This window comes from Pituophis catenifer, unplaced genomic scaffold (genome assembly GCF_029215685.1).
Source record: "Pituophis catenifer annectens isolate HBS135680 unplaced genomic scaffold, rPitCat1.0.hap2 SCAF_13, whole genome shotgun sequence".
Lineage (NCBI taxonomy): Eukaryota > Metazoa > Chordata > Lepidosauria > Squamata > Colubridae > Pituophis > Pituophis catenifer.
Genome location: NW_027256893.1, coordinates 24,687,292 through 24,704,162, shown reverse-complemented (window position 1 = coordinate 24,704,162; position 16,871 = coordinate 24,687,292).

Below are 16,871 nucleotides of genomic sequence, written 5' to 3'. Positions count from 1 at the left end.
ACACTCATGACTGTGGTTTCAGCAGATGTTCTAACTAGCTCAGCACCAGTTCAGCTCTGTTGCAATGTACTACAGTCCCTTGGTTTTAGCTTTACATATTCCTGGATATCAGGGCACTCTGGAATCTGAGCCGGAGAGATCACTTCTGGCTGGAATGGGAGCCCAAAGCCTGGCCCAGGGAGCTGAATGCAACACCGCAAGAGAAACAGGTGTGGTTTCCTCCTCAGGTGACATTTGGTGGCTGAGCCGAAGGGAAAAGCATCTAAAACATTTTTACAACATTTTGGTGGCGCAGCAGACTAAAGTGCTATTAAGTAGCATCAGCTGCCTGCAATTACTGCAAGTTCAAATCTCACCAGGCTCAAGGTTGACTCAGTCTTCCATCCTTTCGAGGTAGGTAAAATGAGGACCCGGATTGTGGGGGCAATAAGCTGACTTTGTATAAAAAAAGAACACCGCTTAGGGGAGGCCGAAAGGTAAAGCAATAGACGCAATTTACATAGACTTCTGCAAAGCCTTTGATTCAGTGGCACATGACAAACTACTGTTAAAACTAAAATCTTATTCCATTTCCAGATCCCTGCATAAATGGATAACTACGTTCCTGTCAAATAGGCAACAAGTAGTCAAAATAGGGAGCGTCCTATTAAACCCTGCACCTGTTAACAGTGGTGTCCCCCAAGGCAGAGTTTTAGGACCCACACTCTTTATACTTTACATAAATGACCTTTGCGAACATATTATAAGCAACTGCGTTCTCTTCACTGATGACGTAAAACTATTCAACACCTCCAACAATTCTGCTGCCCTACAAAGAGACCTTGACTATGTGTCAGAATGGTCAAACAACTCCAAATCTCAACCAACAAATGCTCTGTCTTACACATTGGCAAAAAAAAAATCAGAACACCAAATACAAGTTGGGAGGATACCACTTCGTAGACGACCCTCACTCTGTCAAGGACCTTGGAGTACTCATCTCAAATGATCTAAGCGCCAGAGCCCATTGTAACAGCATTGCCAAAAAGGCATTAAGAGTTGTTAACCTAATCTTGCAAAGCTTCTTCTCCGGTAATATTGTACTGGAAACTAGGGCATACAAAACCTTTGCTAGACCAATTCTCGAATACAGCTCATCTGCCTGGAATCCACACTGTATATCGGACATTAATACAATTGAGCATGTCCAGAGGTATTTCACGAGAAAAGTCCTCCACTCCTCTGTTCCACCTACGGTCTGACCTAAGCGTAGTACACAAAATTGTCTGTTACAACGTCCTACCTGTCAATGACTTCTTCAGCTTCAACTGCAATAATACATGGGGAAACAATAGATACAAACTTAAAGTGAACTGCTCCAAACTCGATTGCAGAAAATATGACTTCAGCAACAGAGTGGTCAATGCCTGGAATGCACTACCTGACTGTTGTTACATCCTCAAACCCCCAAAACTTTAACCTTAGACTGTCTACTGTTGACCTCACCCCATTCCTTAGAGGTCTGTAAGGGGCGTGCATAAGCGCACCAACGTGCCTACCATCCCTGTCCTACTGTCCTCATTTATTTGTATCCATTTCCTGTATTCATAATCATGTTTATACTTTTATCTGTTATCTTCTACATGTTTGACAAACTAAATAAAATAAAATCAATAAATAAAATGTTCATGGAGATCTGAGCTATCCTTGGCCACTAACTTTAAAGACCTTGGACCATCCTGGAATTACAGTCACTGTCCCATAAATATCACCCACGGGGGGCGAAAGTGGGCTGAGGCTACCATGGCCTTCCTAGAGATCCTGGTCAGCACCTTGGGTTGAACATGTGGCTGCAACCCAAAACTGTTCCAAGAAGATTAGTCTCAACTCAGTTTTCACCGAGCCCACAATGGTGTGTCAGGAGCTGCCATCAAAACTCTCCTGTCCTTACGTGGCCCGCGAATGCCGCGTTCTCGTCCAAGCTCAGGAGGACGGCGCTCTCTGCCACATTCGGCCTCCACCGGAAGATTCATATCTCCCCAGCCACCGCTTGAGAGTCATTACCACAGAGCTGTTATTCTACCATTTGTGTATATCATAAGGACGTCTCAAACATCTGTTTACATTTAATAGTTGAGGTAGGCTGGAGGGGAGGGTGAGAGAAAGGGCCCTCCCCTAATTACAGTTTTCGTATTTGTCTCCTTCTTCCAAGCACCAAATGAAAGAACAGATGGCTCGCCACAACCTCCAACCGAGGATGCAAGTCGCAGGGCAATATTAGTGGACTGCTGAGATGCCATTTCCACACCACATGTGGCTGAACGCCCAAGGAGGCTTCCCAGACTCAAATTCAATCCCAGGATTTGGGTCTTATAGCATCTAGTCTCAAAATGAAATGGGGTTTGCAAAGAAGCTTGCTCGGACGACCTGAGCAGACCAGCCTTCCTTCAGGCGTGATTGGATGGGCTGCTCACACCAGACAGCTGGAAGAGAAGAGGTTAGGGTCTCCCCTGGGCTTCTGCACCCTCTTCTGGTCGGGTTGGGGGGCGGGGGCTCCCTCCCAGTGCAGTTCAAAAAGGGCTCTTCAATGGGCAGGCTTATCTGGCTCCATGTTGTCTTCTTCTCTTGAAGTCTGGAAACGAGCTTTGCTTTAAATCAGAAAGACGACTTCTGCACAACTCAGAAACGAGCTTCCAGTACACCCAGTTTAAATTACCCAGTTAGAAGGTAATGCCTCCTTGCTCCATCTCCTTTTCCTATTTGACAGACCCGGAGAAGAATGCAACCCCTTCCGGGTAGGAGACAGGGACTTTTACTGCCAGCCATTCCGTCCTTCAGCAAACGGCTGCACAAATGCAGAAGTCTCTTTCAAGGCCAACCCCAACCTTTAGAAAAAGGCAGTCAAATCTTGGATGTTCCTTGTGCAATTATTTAAAAAGCAGAAATTTACTCGTTGGTCTCCCGAAGGGTAAATGCAAAGCGTTCTGGCGCTTGCCAGGAAAACAGACTCTGATCAATCGATTTAACTGATGAGGGTTCAAATTCTGCAGCCCCAATTATCTTTTCTGCCTGGAAGGCTCAAATACCTGTTGTCTAACTTTGCAATACCCATTAATATCTGCGCTCGCTCTTGCTGAGCAGGGTTGCTGGAGCAGACCCCACCCCACCCCCTCCCCCCTCCCTAGCAACGAAGCAGACAAGGAGTGTTTCTTGTAAAGGAATCTTCGCCTGTCCTGCGGGCCAAGATGGGGCCTCCGCATCATCTCAGGCGCAGCCAAGGACATTGTTGGTGACAAAGAAGCCATCCACAGGCTGCTGCTCTCTCCAGAGAGGTGGCTTCGCCCAAGATAGTTTTAAACTTTGGCTCCCTTCTGAAAGCAGAACTGGGCCTCTCCACGCAAACAGAGCTGTAAATAACCCTGAAAGCCATAAGCAGTCCAAAAGGAGGGAGATTTCTCTGTCCTGATGGGGAAACTCAGTCCAGCCTCCTTCCGCTTGCAAGCACTTGAGGATGAGACTCAGCTGGGCCGTTCTGGAATCAGAGTTAGGAAACAGGTTGGGGCTCCGTGGGCTGAGAAGGTGCGGCAGCAATCAGGTCCCCTCGTGGCGCACGAGTACTTGAAAGTGGCTTGAACGTTGCCCCTCATCCTTAGTGTTCCCAGCAATTCCATGTGCTTTGGTCCTTTCCCCCAGTGGGAGAAAAAAGGTCCCAGAAATGGATCTCAGCGAGGATGTGTAGAGAGTTGGAAAACAAACAGAAATGGTTGCTTACATAAGAAGGGCTGAGACATTTCTTAAGTCTAGAACTATGAGATAACAACTAGGTGAGACAGGCAACCCCCTAATTCACCAAAGTCTAAGAAGAGGGAAAAGGTTCAGCACAAAGTGATTTGTGAGATTCTGATAGCCAATCTCAACCAGAGCGGTTTTAGCTTTCCTGGGGAGCTGATTTCCTAGTCTGATCTTCCTGCTGGGGTTGGCTAGATTACCTCCAGGACGGGAGACGTCTGAGCTATGGCAACGATACATCTGCATACAAGCTCTTTCTCTGCCCCCGGAAAGCCAAACCCACCCTCCGGAGACCCCACCCGTCCAATGAGGGCAATGGAGACTTTGAGAAATAACCCAAACTTTGGGGAAATCATTTTCAACTGGAGCTCCTTACGGACTGTTTGCGGAGTGGCACATAGTGCACGAAGGAGGCCAGAAGTGCTTGCAGATGTTTCCTTACCCCCACTAGGTAACATCTGGCAGACTTTTGCTCGTTTTTTTTCAAGATTCCTCCAGGAATCCTCAAGATTCCTGTTTAGATTCCTCCACACGGCTCACAGAGCTAAAATAAATCCATCTGCAGACGTGTTCAAAGGGAAGTTGAAATTAGTTATCACTTCGCATTTCTTTCCCTGTTTCCATTCCCAGGAAGGTAATTCCCTGGCTTGTCTTGAATGAAGACGATCATCTCAACTGCCCAAACCCTCCTGACCCAATGCTTTATTTTTATTTTTATTTATTTTTATTTTTCTGCAGAGACATCCGTGGTTTCCAAGAACTGAATAACTGCATCAATAAATAGCAACGTGTTTTCTTATCAAGGCTTTTTCCAATTGCATTCCTCCAGATAAATAAACCGCTAATCAAATGAGCTGTGCCAGAAGAGGGATTTTTTTTTTTTCATGGAATAATCTTTCAGACATGACACCCCGAAGGATGCAAAATGCTGGCCAAAACCAGAGAAGGGAAGACAACTGGAGCTCTGCCTGGATGGAATAACCTCCAGTTTAAGTAGCTTTTTCTTCCTGGTTGCCTTTGGCTCCAAAACCTTATCGCCTAGCTAAACCTAACTGGCTACCACATGACTTGACATTATCGCATTAACCATATAAACCTCCGGCAGAGGACGTCGATCCCAAAGGAGCCAGGAAGAGACGAAGAGCAGAACGACAGAGAAGAACTTTCAAAATGGGCTCTCTTTAGAAGCTGGGAAAATGTTCTGGAAATATTCCCAAGGCTTCGGCTTCCAAACGTGTCGATGTTTGGCAGAGCCTGCTTGAAAACAAAACAAACAACAATTCCTCTAGATCAGGGGTATCCAGCCTTGGCAACTTTTAAGACTTGTGGACTTCAACTCCCAGAATTCCCCAGCCAATTTCTGGGAGTTAATTCTGGGAGTTGAAGTCCGCAAGTCTTAGAAGTTGCCAAGATCAGAGATCCTTGATGGCTGGGGAATTCTGGGAGTTGAAGTCCAAGAGTCTTAAAGTTGCCAAGGTCGGAGATCCCTGGCCTAGAGCAGTGTTTCTCAACCTTGGAAGCTTGAAGATGGGTGGACTTCAACTCCCAGAATCCCCCAGCCATCAAGGATCTCTGAGAGTTGAAGTCCACCCATCTTCAAGCTTCCAAGGTTGAGAAACACTGATCTATATCAATCTATCAATCTATATCTATCATCTCTATCATTCATCTCTCTCTCTCTCCATCTATCTATCATCTATCTCATCAATCAATCTATATCTACCGTAGCTACTTACCTACCTACCTATATCTCTATCAATCAATCTATATCAGTGTTTCTCAACCTTGGAAGCTTGAAGATGGGGGGACTTCAACTCCCAGAATCCCCCAGCCAGCGCTGCTGGCTGGGGGATTCTGGGAGTTGAAGTCCACCCATCTTCAAGCTACCAAGGTTGAGAAACACTGGCCTAGAGGTTTGGGCAAGTATCAAAGTCATCAGGCTGCTGAAAGCTGAATTGTCCAATTATGAGCTTTCCTACACTTCCATCATCCACCCTTATCTATTTCCTGGTCCTCGGATACCTCCAGAACAGGTCCCTTCCAAAGCCTGCCTGAAATGAAAAGACAGACCAGAAGAACAATCCTGCCACACCTACCAGATGGAGTTGCTGCCAAAATCCAAGGGTGGGATCATGCTTGTAGAACACGGGGGAGCACTCATCGCTCGGTTCTTCATTTCCCCCTGCCCTCCTTCGGAGCCATCTTCCCTCGCCACAAATCGGCAGTGAAAGTTCAGGACTCCCCAGAATGAATAAGGATGAATTGCAACCCAAATAGTATGTGGTTGTGTGCTTCTTTGGAGCCATTTTGATGCACCAGGGTTTCAGAGCACAAGTAGTCCTTGACTTACCGGCACAACAGAGCCCCGAATTTGGGTTGCTAAGCGAGACAGTTGTTAAGTGAGCATTGCCTCATTTTACGATCTTTCTCGCCACTGTCGTTAAGCGAATCCCTGCAGTTGTTAGTCACGTGGTTGTTAAGTGAATCTGGCTTCCCTTCTGATTTTGCTAGTTGGAAGGTCGCTAAGGGAGATTGCGTGACTCCGGGACACACATCACAAATACAAGTCAGTCGGCAAGCATCTGAATTTTGATCACATGACCCTGGGGATGTCGCAATGGTCTTACGTGTGCAAAACGGTCATAAGTCACTTTATTTCAGTGTCGTCATAACTCCGAACAGCCACTAAACAATGGTCATAAGTTGAGGACTACCTATATAAATTGTAATTTCGGAGGATGTAGAGAAGCCGAGAGCCTCTGCTTCCTCACCCCGGTTGGTTAAGGGCTGCGAAGGAAGCGGCTGCCGGGAGCCTCTTGGAAGAAAGGAAAAGTGGGAACTGAGCAGGGCTAATGCCAGGATCCACACAGCAAATGCTTTATTTCCTGAGGCAGAGGCCCAATTTCATTTTGCTGTAAATCAAGGGCCGTAAAAATTAACTTTGAGCAGAGAGCTGTCGCCAGATAGGAAATTTATTCCTATTTTCAGGTTGCCAATTTTCACTTTTCTAACTGTTTGGAACAATTCTCAGCTCAACATGGTTTGCGTTCTCTCCACATACATGGACACACACACACACACAAAGAATTGTGTCCCTTCTTTTGGTTCATTTCTCCTTCTTAAGAACCTTGGAAGGTAGGAAGAGAATCCCAGGCCAGTAAATAAGGGCTGGAAAAGTTTAATTTCTGTTAGATTGTTGGCTTTTATTATTCCAATAAGTAGCCTGACTTCTTTCTAAAGATGAAAAAAATAATAATTGGAATGAAATTTTAGGCCAAGGGTGTCCAACCATGGTGACTTGAGGACTTCAAGTTCAACTTCAAGCACGGCTGGCTGGAGAATTCTGGGAGTTGAAGTCCAGAAGTCTTAGAATTTGGGGACCCCTCGTTTAGGTGGATTATTAATGACAGGACCAAATATTTAAACGTCTAACCTTTGGCCTCCCAAGAGCTCGCCAAAGTTATTTTCAGCATTAAATCCAAAGTACTATCAAACTCCCAAGCGGATGACTGAGAAATAATCATATGGTTTACATTAAATTTTAATTAAGTGGAAATAGAAATGAAATTTAGTTTAGTCTTGGTCCCACCCATTGCTTGTGAGTGGACAACCGCCAAGATATCAGCCAAAGACCCAGTGCGACCCCAACTGGAAACAGTTGTGCACCTCTGAAATACTAAAAGAAGAGGGCAAGCAGTGACGGGAACCAGCGACAAAAGAGGAATCTCAACAGGCAGTCAGAAAGGTTTGTACTTGACAGACACAATTCAGAAAATGTGTGTGGGTTTTTTAAAGGACCCCATGGAAACCAGTAAGTCTGTTTAGAAGGCAACTGAGTATAAATTGATGCACAAATCAGAGGGGAAAAAACATCAAGCAGGAGACAAAATGAAGACCTGCAACTTCCTTATAAGAAAAACTGTTATCATCTAAAATGGATAATTCTTGTTTTGTGGGCTCAAAATAATTCAGGAAAAGTCTTGATCTGAAGAACACAGAGATGCAGAACGGTGCCAATGTTCGTTCTGCATCTCTGTGTCTTTCAGATCTAGATTTTCCTGAATTATTTTGAGCTCATGAAACAAGAATTGTCCATTCCTGTTCACATAAAGCATTTGGTCAGCGATTCTTCCCAGGACCAGATTTTGAGCCAAGGGCCCCAATTTGTGTCTAATATAATTCTGGAAGGCAAGAATATCTGCCTGTGTATTTATGGCCCTCTGACACATTACTAGTGATGCAATGGCTCAAGAAAAGACTAACGTGATGATTATTTATTAATACGCCTTGCCTGTTTTTGCTTAGGTGGAAGGATGAATCAGTCTCTTTCTCTCCTGCTTCCTTTGGTTCCCCTCAAATATGCTCACACCAGGAAATTAAGTTCCTTGCAGTTCCAGCTGCTTGTACACATTATGAAAATCCATCCTGCAGCGATAAACAGTTCCAGAATGTACAAGTCCTCTATCATTTTTAGCGCACGTCCCCAGCCAAGAGTTTAATGGCATAGCCAGGCCATGACATGTCTACGAAACTAAACCTTTGGCAAATCCCAAAAAGATTCGCAGCCAAGAGGTCCGGCTAATTTGTCCAACGGGAAATCAGTGGACATTCTTGTGAAGCCGCATGTCTGCTGCAGTGCAGCACACAAGAGACGGTTTCAAGCAGCAGAAACGTCCGAAGGATGTTGATATGTGTTTTGGCGCAGGGCAGCGCTCTCTCGTCTGAGAAAGGAAGCAGAAATTGGCAAGCTGGCAAGAACGACGGTTGGGCTTCTCTTGCCAAGCAGATAAGAAGAAAGTTGGGACCAAAGTGGAATTTTTCCATCTGAAAAGCCAGTAAACTGCCATGTTGCAGCTTCCCAACCTAAAGTACCATCTGGAGAAGAACGGTCTTCCACCACCAAGATACCCCAACTCACCATTCATTTGGAAGAAGGGTGTCAGTGGTATGAAGTATGGATTGCAAAAGTCTTTGGGTCAGTTCTGGCCACTACAATACAAAAAACACCTTGAGAACTTGGAAAGTGGGCAGAGAAGAGCAAGGACAGGCCTGCAACAGAAAATAGCAAGCTGACTAGCTGAAGCTCACCTGACGTTGGACTCATTTGTTTAATTAGGTTCTCAGTTTTAGGTTGTGTGTGGAGAACAGATCCCGTGTTGGATCATATTTATAAAGAAATATGAACAATTCAATGGGCTCACTAAGTTTTAAGCACAACTATAGGTGTGTTGTTCATAAAAAAAAAGATGGAGCTTTGATGGCACCATTGTGACCATATCTTGATTATTTTTGACCCCAGTCTGTGGAGAGCTTTGCTGTAAAAAGAGAATGGCACCTGAGGTGCCACCAGCCTGCTGTCTCCTTCACACTTGTCAACCCTTGGCAGACCTTCTCATGGCCCAGGGCTGGTCCCAGAGCAGATGAGGAGATGGTGCAAGGCCCTTGGCTGAATGAAAGGCCAAATGGGGGGGGGGATCTCTGAGGGACCGACTAAGGAGGCAGGATGAGGCCAAGGATTAAAGCTACCAGGAAGGAGAAGGGATCAGGCAGCGCTGTCCTTCGTGTTGCAAGCCTGTGGGAAAGTGTACGGCCATGTCATCTAAGGCGGTTGTTCTCATGTCATCGCTGGAAGAGATGAGGCGGCCCTGTGGCCAAGTTTCTGTCAGTTGCAAACCATAGATTAATATGGCTTTTAACAGGCAGAGATGTTCTGGCCTTACTCTTCTGTAGTATAACCCAACTAAGAGGCATCTTTTGGGGAACTGACTATAGCGATGTGTAATTTAGGGCTATTAAATCAAGAAGTGTCATGAAAAATAACACAAATGACTTATTGTTAACTTACTCCTTAAAAAAAACACCTCTCTTCTTGAATAGCCAGGAAGATTCGTGCATGGAGAGGAAGATGGAAGAAGTTGGCTGAAAGCTTGACATTTTTGGGACTTGTATCTTCAGGGAGGTCCACAGGGAGTGGTCAAAGAAGAGAAGCTGGCTGGACTTCCACTTGAAGCAGCTGTTTGAGGCCTTGGGGGTGGGGGCTATGGGACTGCAGAGACCCCCCTGCTCCCATCCCACCTGGACTTCCTCAGCTATTAAGAATTGGGTCCTCCCCTTTTGGTGACATCATTGTGTTGGACCTCCTGAAACCCCGCCAAATGGGAGAAGATGGACTTATCCTATCACAATTGGTCCCACCATTCTACCAGTGTCCCCCATTCATGCAGAGACACAGGAGCAGAAAGCAGGATAAGGTCCCAGCTTCACAGCTGATGCAAACAAACGACAAGGCCAAATAAAGAGTTTGTTTGGAAAGAAAGTGATTTGTGACAAGAGACACATCAACTACTCAGAGCAAACCCTACAAGCCAGGCTGAGCTGGGGACCATGGGAATTAAAGTCTCACAGAGTTGGAACATGTCAGTTTTTGAAAAAGGTACTTTTAGGGATCAGCCTGCAACAAAGTGATTTTGCAATGAGCGATGCTCATTCCCAGATTTTTCAAAGTTTCTTGTCCAAAACTTTCCATCTTATTGAGGACAACAAAGGAATCACTTAGGAAACTAAACACGTCTTTCAGTTTTTTTAAAATGCGAGAAACAGAGACACAAAAACACCCCCTCCGCCCTCCCCCCCCCAAAGAATATTTCCGATCAAAGGATAAAATTAAGTTGGAAAAGATTTCCAATTTTGGCACTCTCCTCCTCATCTTTTCCATCTGTCCTTGAGGACTACAAGATAGCAAAACACTAGTTGGAATAAGAACAATATTTAAAACCCAATATAAATATAGTTGACATTCCCTGCGATGCCTCACTCACCCAGGCGAATGCATTTTCATTAATCATCTCCTGCTCTTTTGCGAGGGGTATCTTATCTTGGATCGCTCCCCCTACTCACCAGAGGACCTGTCCCGGCTGCGGTTGCCCCAATAAAATATGAATTAAGCTGATAAATATTTAACTGATGGACACAAAGCATGCGTCCCGGATTTCTGCTGCACACTGCAGCCTGCCTTTCCTTGACCTTTCCCCTCCGTTCTGCCTAGGAAATTCTAGCAGGCAAGAAATTCAGCCAGAGGGTCAGTCTCAACAGCCAGCCTTTGCACCCAAAGGCTACAACGTATTTCTGAGATGGTCCAGAGGAAGACAATCCTAGACCTCCAATTTCGGAAAGCCCAAGATCCTGAAAAGGGTTCTTAATCCATCTGCGTCTCAATCGCCTCTCAACACATCCATGTTCTACATGCAGAAGACCGAATGGCTTGCTTCCTAGATCTCAAGGGGTTCCCTGAGATGTGGGTGGTCATTGGGATCTTGGCGAGAAGCCTTACAAAAGGAGACCCTTGCTTTACGCGCTAGGCACGGCCTCAAGCTTTTCTATCACGTTTCTAGGGTCCAAGGGGAGAGAGTGTGCCATTGAAACTGTCAAAACATTGCAATAATTATTATAAACTGTTATGCCACAGACTATCAGCAGCCCCCCGTTAAAGCAAACATAGGAAATGATCTTACAAGCAAGCCGAAACCTGTTTTTAATATTCACCTCATTTCAGAGGGGAGGCTCTTCCTTCTCTCTTGGCTTTGAAAAATACAAGTCCTCAGCATGTCTCTCTCCAAGCTCACTCAGTGAGTCAAGTTTGGAGGGGCAACACAGAATACAGGTAGTCCTTGACTTATGACCACCATTGAGCCTAAAATTTCTGAGGCTAAGCCAGACAGTTGTTGGCTGCAGTTGTTAAGTTAGTAACATGGTTGTTAAGTGACTCTGGCTTTGGACAGGTCTGGAGAGCAAGTATAGAAAGGAAGAGGGGGACGATCAAGGACAGTTTCAAAGCCAGGGGGAAGGGGGAAGGGGGAGCCAGCGTGGCAAGGATGAAGAACCACCTGCCTCCAATGACCAAAAGGTCTTGTGCAAGAAAGGATCAGAAGCTGCTTTATTTTAGCCTTGAAGTTGATGGCCATCTTTGAAGAAAGTGCTTCAATGACCCTCTAAAAGGATGCAGATGTCCAGCTGTCTGCAAGGAATATAAATCCTTCCATTCCCCACCATTCAGTCAGAGCTGAAGAAGCTTCTTGGATGAGAAGCAAAACGTCTTCAAAAAAAACAACAAGAAAGTCCAGTTTCCTTCTGAAAAAGCACCTTTGGGACAACCATGACCTGGATGGCTGAGAATCTCTACAGACTTTTAAAGATTTGGAAATTGGATACAAAACTGTAGCATGCACATCTTTCATAGATTTGGAGCCTACAGTGCTTCTCAGCAGACGACCAAGGAGATATTTCTAAGAAGTGCTGTTATGAATATTTTATGACACATGGACAATGGCTCATCTGACATCTGTAAGGAAACTAGAACAACGGCTCAACATTCCAGAGCATTTATGGGACTAGCAGATGTTCTGCAGGTCTGCAACTGATGGGTTGAAGCAGTTTCTTCTGGACTTTCTGTGTTCACACATCAGCGTGGATGCTACCTGATTTCCCAAAATGCCTAAGCATGGCGGAGAAAGGTTTGAAACAGGCTGGCTGGCCAGCCTGAGCCAAAAACCTTTCATCCACCTATTTCTGCTGCTGTCAACTTCTAAGATTTCTTCAGGGAACAATCAAGTCCTCCTAAAGTTTCATCAATATTTGGTTGGCTATTCTGGTAACAGCCAATCAAGATCATCGTTAATTTTATTGGGTAACAGATTCCCAAGCATTATTCAGTGGAGAAAAATCAGATTCCCATCTATCTGAGAGCCCTTGACTTATCTGCACCCCCTCCACGAATTTTGGAGCCTGCCTCTTGAAGATGAAATGGAAATGATCCTTTGGTCACTTAAGAGGCTGCAAATGAAATACATAACAAATTAAGTCGATCTGTCACTGTCAGCTGAAGTTCATCCTCAGAGGGCATGCATTCCAATTTCAGCAGTCCATCAAGAGAAGCAGAGAGATTTATTTCCACGCATACTGCAAAAAAAATATTAAAAAATAGACCTTCGTGCTTACAATGGAGAAACAGAAATAGCATTGCCAGTTAGAGGGGAGATTGGGGGAGGCACATTGGCTGCCCTCAGCGTCCTCTGATGGAAGAGATCATGGAGTTCAACCTTTCAAAAGGTGGGAAGTGTCCCAATGTAGGAGAATAAACAATAGGCTCCATCTTGACCAACCTCAGTTGATAAGCAAAAATTAAAATAGGAAGCTATTTTTCGCTCGAAGTTCCAAGCTGTGCCAGCTTTGCTTTTCATTTACAGGCTTAAGAGTAGCATAAATATAATTCTTCATTGGAGAAAAAGGTTTGTAAGGAGTCTTGTAATTTCACAGAAGCACCGTCTTCAACTTGTTGGCCAGAGAAGTTGGCTGCAGAGACCACATTTTTTACTCTATCATATCAGCAACAACTTAATAAATGTTAGGTCCTTTCTCATGGTTCTGGAAAGGAAGACACAACATCTTCCATTTTTCTTTGCTACTTATTTTATTTTTAGATATATTCTTGGGAATGAAGCTATTAGGGTGAAAATTTGCTCCCCAAGAACCGATTTCTTTGGGAAAATAATATGTTGTTGTCTCCCAGCAGATTACCTTCTGGTATTCATGGTTGGTTGGATCCTGTGATTCAGACAGCCAGATGTCATTCCACAACAGGGAAAAAGTTTTAACAGCATTTTGTCAGTAGTGCAAGAGACCGGTGCCATTAAACCTTAAACTCATGCCTAGGTACGTGAGTCTTTATGATAATCAATAAAAGAGAATATTTGTAGCTCAGGATTGACCTGTGTGGTCCTTGTGCTCTCTTTGGTGGTTTACTTGCAGACATTTCCCGGCTCAACCAAGGAAAATCATCGGTGCTAGAAGACACATTTCCAGTAGATCAGTGGTCCCCAACCCCCGGTCCGCGGACCGGTGCCGGGCCGTGGAGTACCTGGCACCGGGCTGTGCAGCGGCCGGGGGACATGAACGCTGCAGCGCAAAGGCTCCTGGGCCGTGCGCAATGGGCCATGCGCAAAAGCTCCTGGGCCGTGCTCCCACCCCTGCGCGCGCTCAGCGGGCCGCGGCGATAAAAAGGTTGGGGACCACTGCAGTAGATAGTTCAGAGAATTCCAGGCTTAAGGTCCCTTGGCTGCCTGCTGCAAAACCAGATGGAGACCTGAACGTAGCACTTCTATCAACTTTTGAACTGCGCTGGGAAGGGAATCCAAAGTCTGGAGTCTCATTAGTACCAGGTTCAACTTCAAAAGAAATATTTCATCCTAAATCACGCCAACTCAGCAGAAAAACAAAACGATGGAAAGGGAAATTCACCTAAGCTTTACTTTTTTAAAAAAAGCCTAAGAGGTTGTTAACCATAACCTGCCAACATTTGACTTTGGCAATGAAAACATTTCCAAGGCAAGCCCTCTGGTTAATCAATAATACATCCATAAAAATGTCTTTCTTCCCCACAAGGAGCAAGGAGAGGGACAGATCGGGATGAGCAGAATTGATCTCTGTCTGATTTTGATTTGTAGACTTTGAGTACTGCCTGCATCTGTCCATACTTGGCTCTCCAGTTGCTGTCTCAGCCTTGAACTCTTCGCCTGCCCAACAATGGAGTTCAACTCTCTTGTTTAAGAAAACCTTGACAAGATGCCAATAGCATCATGGCGAGAGCTGGGGGATTAATATCGCAAGGTCCTTTGGGAAGGGAGATATTTCTTCTGCCTTCCATCAACTGGGGATGTCAAGAGAGGAGAAGATGGGCTTGGTTCGGTTACATGAGTGAATATTTGGACGCGGCCGCTATGGGGGAAGCAGCGCGCAGAGAGGGGGAACCAGCAGATTCCAATAAAGTTGCACAAGAAAATGAATCGGCAGCCAAGCGAGAAGAATCAATTTCATCTGCTCGGTATTTTTGACATTGCAAAAGGGTCCAAGCCTTCCCCTTTCCCTTTGAAGACCCCACCCTGGGCCCTGTCCTTGTGCCAAGGTCTAAAGCAGCTTCACGAACATCAGGGAACAGAGCCAAAACATTTATACCCATGCCTGCCATATTTCTCATGGGATAAAGCAAGGAATGACGTCAAAGTCTTCTGCTTGTAAGACCCTGCAGCTGAGCGATCTTCAACTCGAGTTTTTCATCTTAAAGGCGAGAAGAACGGGATTGCACGATGTTCCTTTGCAAGGAGATTTTTTTTCATTTTAAGAGGGCTGCATTGAACTTAAAGCTTTGCACCCTTGGCAGAGTGTCTCATCTATTTTACAAGCCAAATCAGGCTCAGAGCTGAATTAAGGGTGGCTACTGTTTTACCATCACGGAAAGAGAGAACACCCAGTAATGGAGTGAAATCATAGAGATCACCAGGAAGAGAGATGCGTTACAGTCTTTGACAAAGAAGAACAGACATATTTCCAACAGGGATTTCAACAGAGACGAGGAGATAAAAGTCAGAAGCTGTAATCCCTGTGGCCAGGGAAACTGCTGAGTGGGGAACTTGTGAGGGCAAGGAAAGAGCCGGGTGCCAAACACATGGCCACCTGCTGTTGCAGAACCCGGTGGAAATCAGATGCATTAATGCAAGAGCAGGCTGAGATTAGAGATATTCAGGAACAGTCAGGATCATTGCAAGGATTCTAAACAACAGCCAAGGTATCCTGAGCCATCCTTGAAATCAGTGGTGGAGATCTAGTTATCTTTGCTTTCATGGGAATCAACTGGGCTTGGCTTCCATCCGTTAGGCCAATGTTTCTCAACCTTCTCAAAGAAGTGGCCTTCAACTCCCAGAATGTCCAGCCTGGCCTTGGAACAAAGTCAGGAACCTCTCCAGATTCAGGTTCTCCAACTCAACATTTTTTCATGCTGGGAGGGATCTAGGTCCCTAGTCAAGTACAGGTTGGTCTTGGGCTCTAAGGACATACACCAGTCGTGGCTGGCACATACTTTTCTAAAAGACACGGTCGATTTCCAGACAACCCATGGTAGGTACATTACTAGCGAAACCAAAGGCAGCATTTCCAAACTGGGTTGCTGAAACGGATAATGTGCGAAAAATATCTCTGTCACTGAAGTCACTCATCAAACCATGGCATGTTTACATAGGATAATGTATAAGTCGAACATTAGGCAGCAGGCCACTAGGGCAAAACTTGGATAAATGAACCATGACTTAGCCTTTTCCATCTCTGCAACTCATGGCCATTATTTATGGGGGAGCACAGACATTGGCAATATCCGCTTATTTCTGGAAAGCAAGAAATTGAAAATATATGTATTGAAGAGTGCCAGATCCTCCAACACCCAACCGTGCAGAAAAGGGCTGAGAGATTTGCTGTTTTCAGTCTCCACGTTTTGTGTCCAAGCTGATCAAGTGTTTGGCTTTGTAGAGAGAGGAGGAAGGTAAATATCCTGGCAGACCCACATAATTAAGTCCTCCCCAGCAGTGTTTACACTGACCTTTTTATAAGCCTTGCGCTCTGAGCCAAAGAACGGAGCCAGCCCAAGAAGGATGTGGAAACACAACCCAGCTCACTCCAAGAGGTTTGACGAGCCTCAATAAAAATGATATCTAATCAAAAACACCCCAAGTGTGACTGGAGCTGGATTAGCTGGGATGGAGAACCACAACCTTGAGGATAGTTTTCTAGGCTGCGACGTCCAGAGACTAGCCCAGGGGTTCAATCGAAGGAAATCAATTACAGCAACGGAGGTGCCAGAGAAGAGGCAACAGAGCATGACCAGTGAATCCAGGCAGTCACACAAACAAACAGACACATAACTTCGGCAGAATTGCTAGGATGAACAAATTTAACCATGCAACTCTATTGCGTGGCCCAGTTGCCAGCACGTCTTGTGTAAGAGCCAGAAATGTGGCTTGCATCTATGGAAGCAGCCAGAATCGTGTGAGCAAATGTGGGAGGCCTAGTTTGACTTGGAAAGGTTGTGCATCCAAAATTCAGCACCAAAGGATTGCGCTAAACTATCCCACGAGGCATCCTACAGTCCTAGAGTCTTCAGGCTTGGTGCCCTTCCGCAGGTTTCCAACCTACACGGTCCTGAGCTTTCGTTTGCCAGTTGGGTCCGCCATATTTGCTGATGTGGTTGATCCATCTTGTTTTAGGTCTCTTTCGTGGAAGCT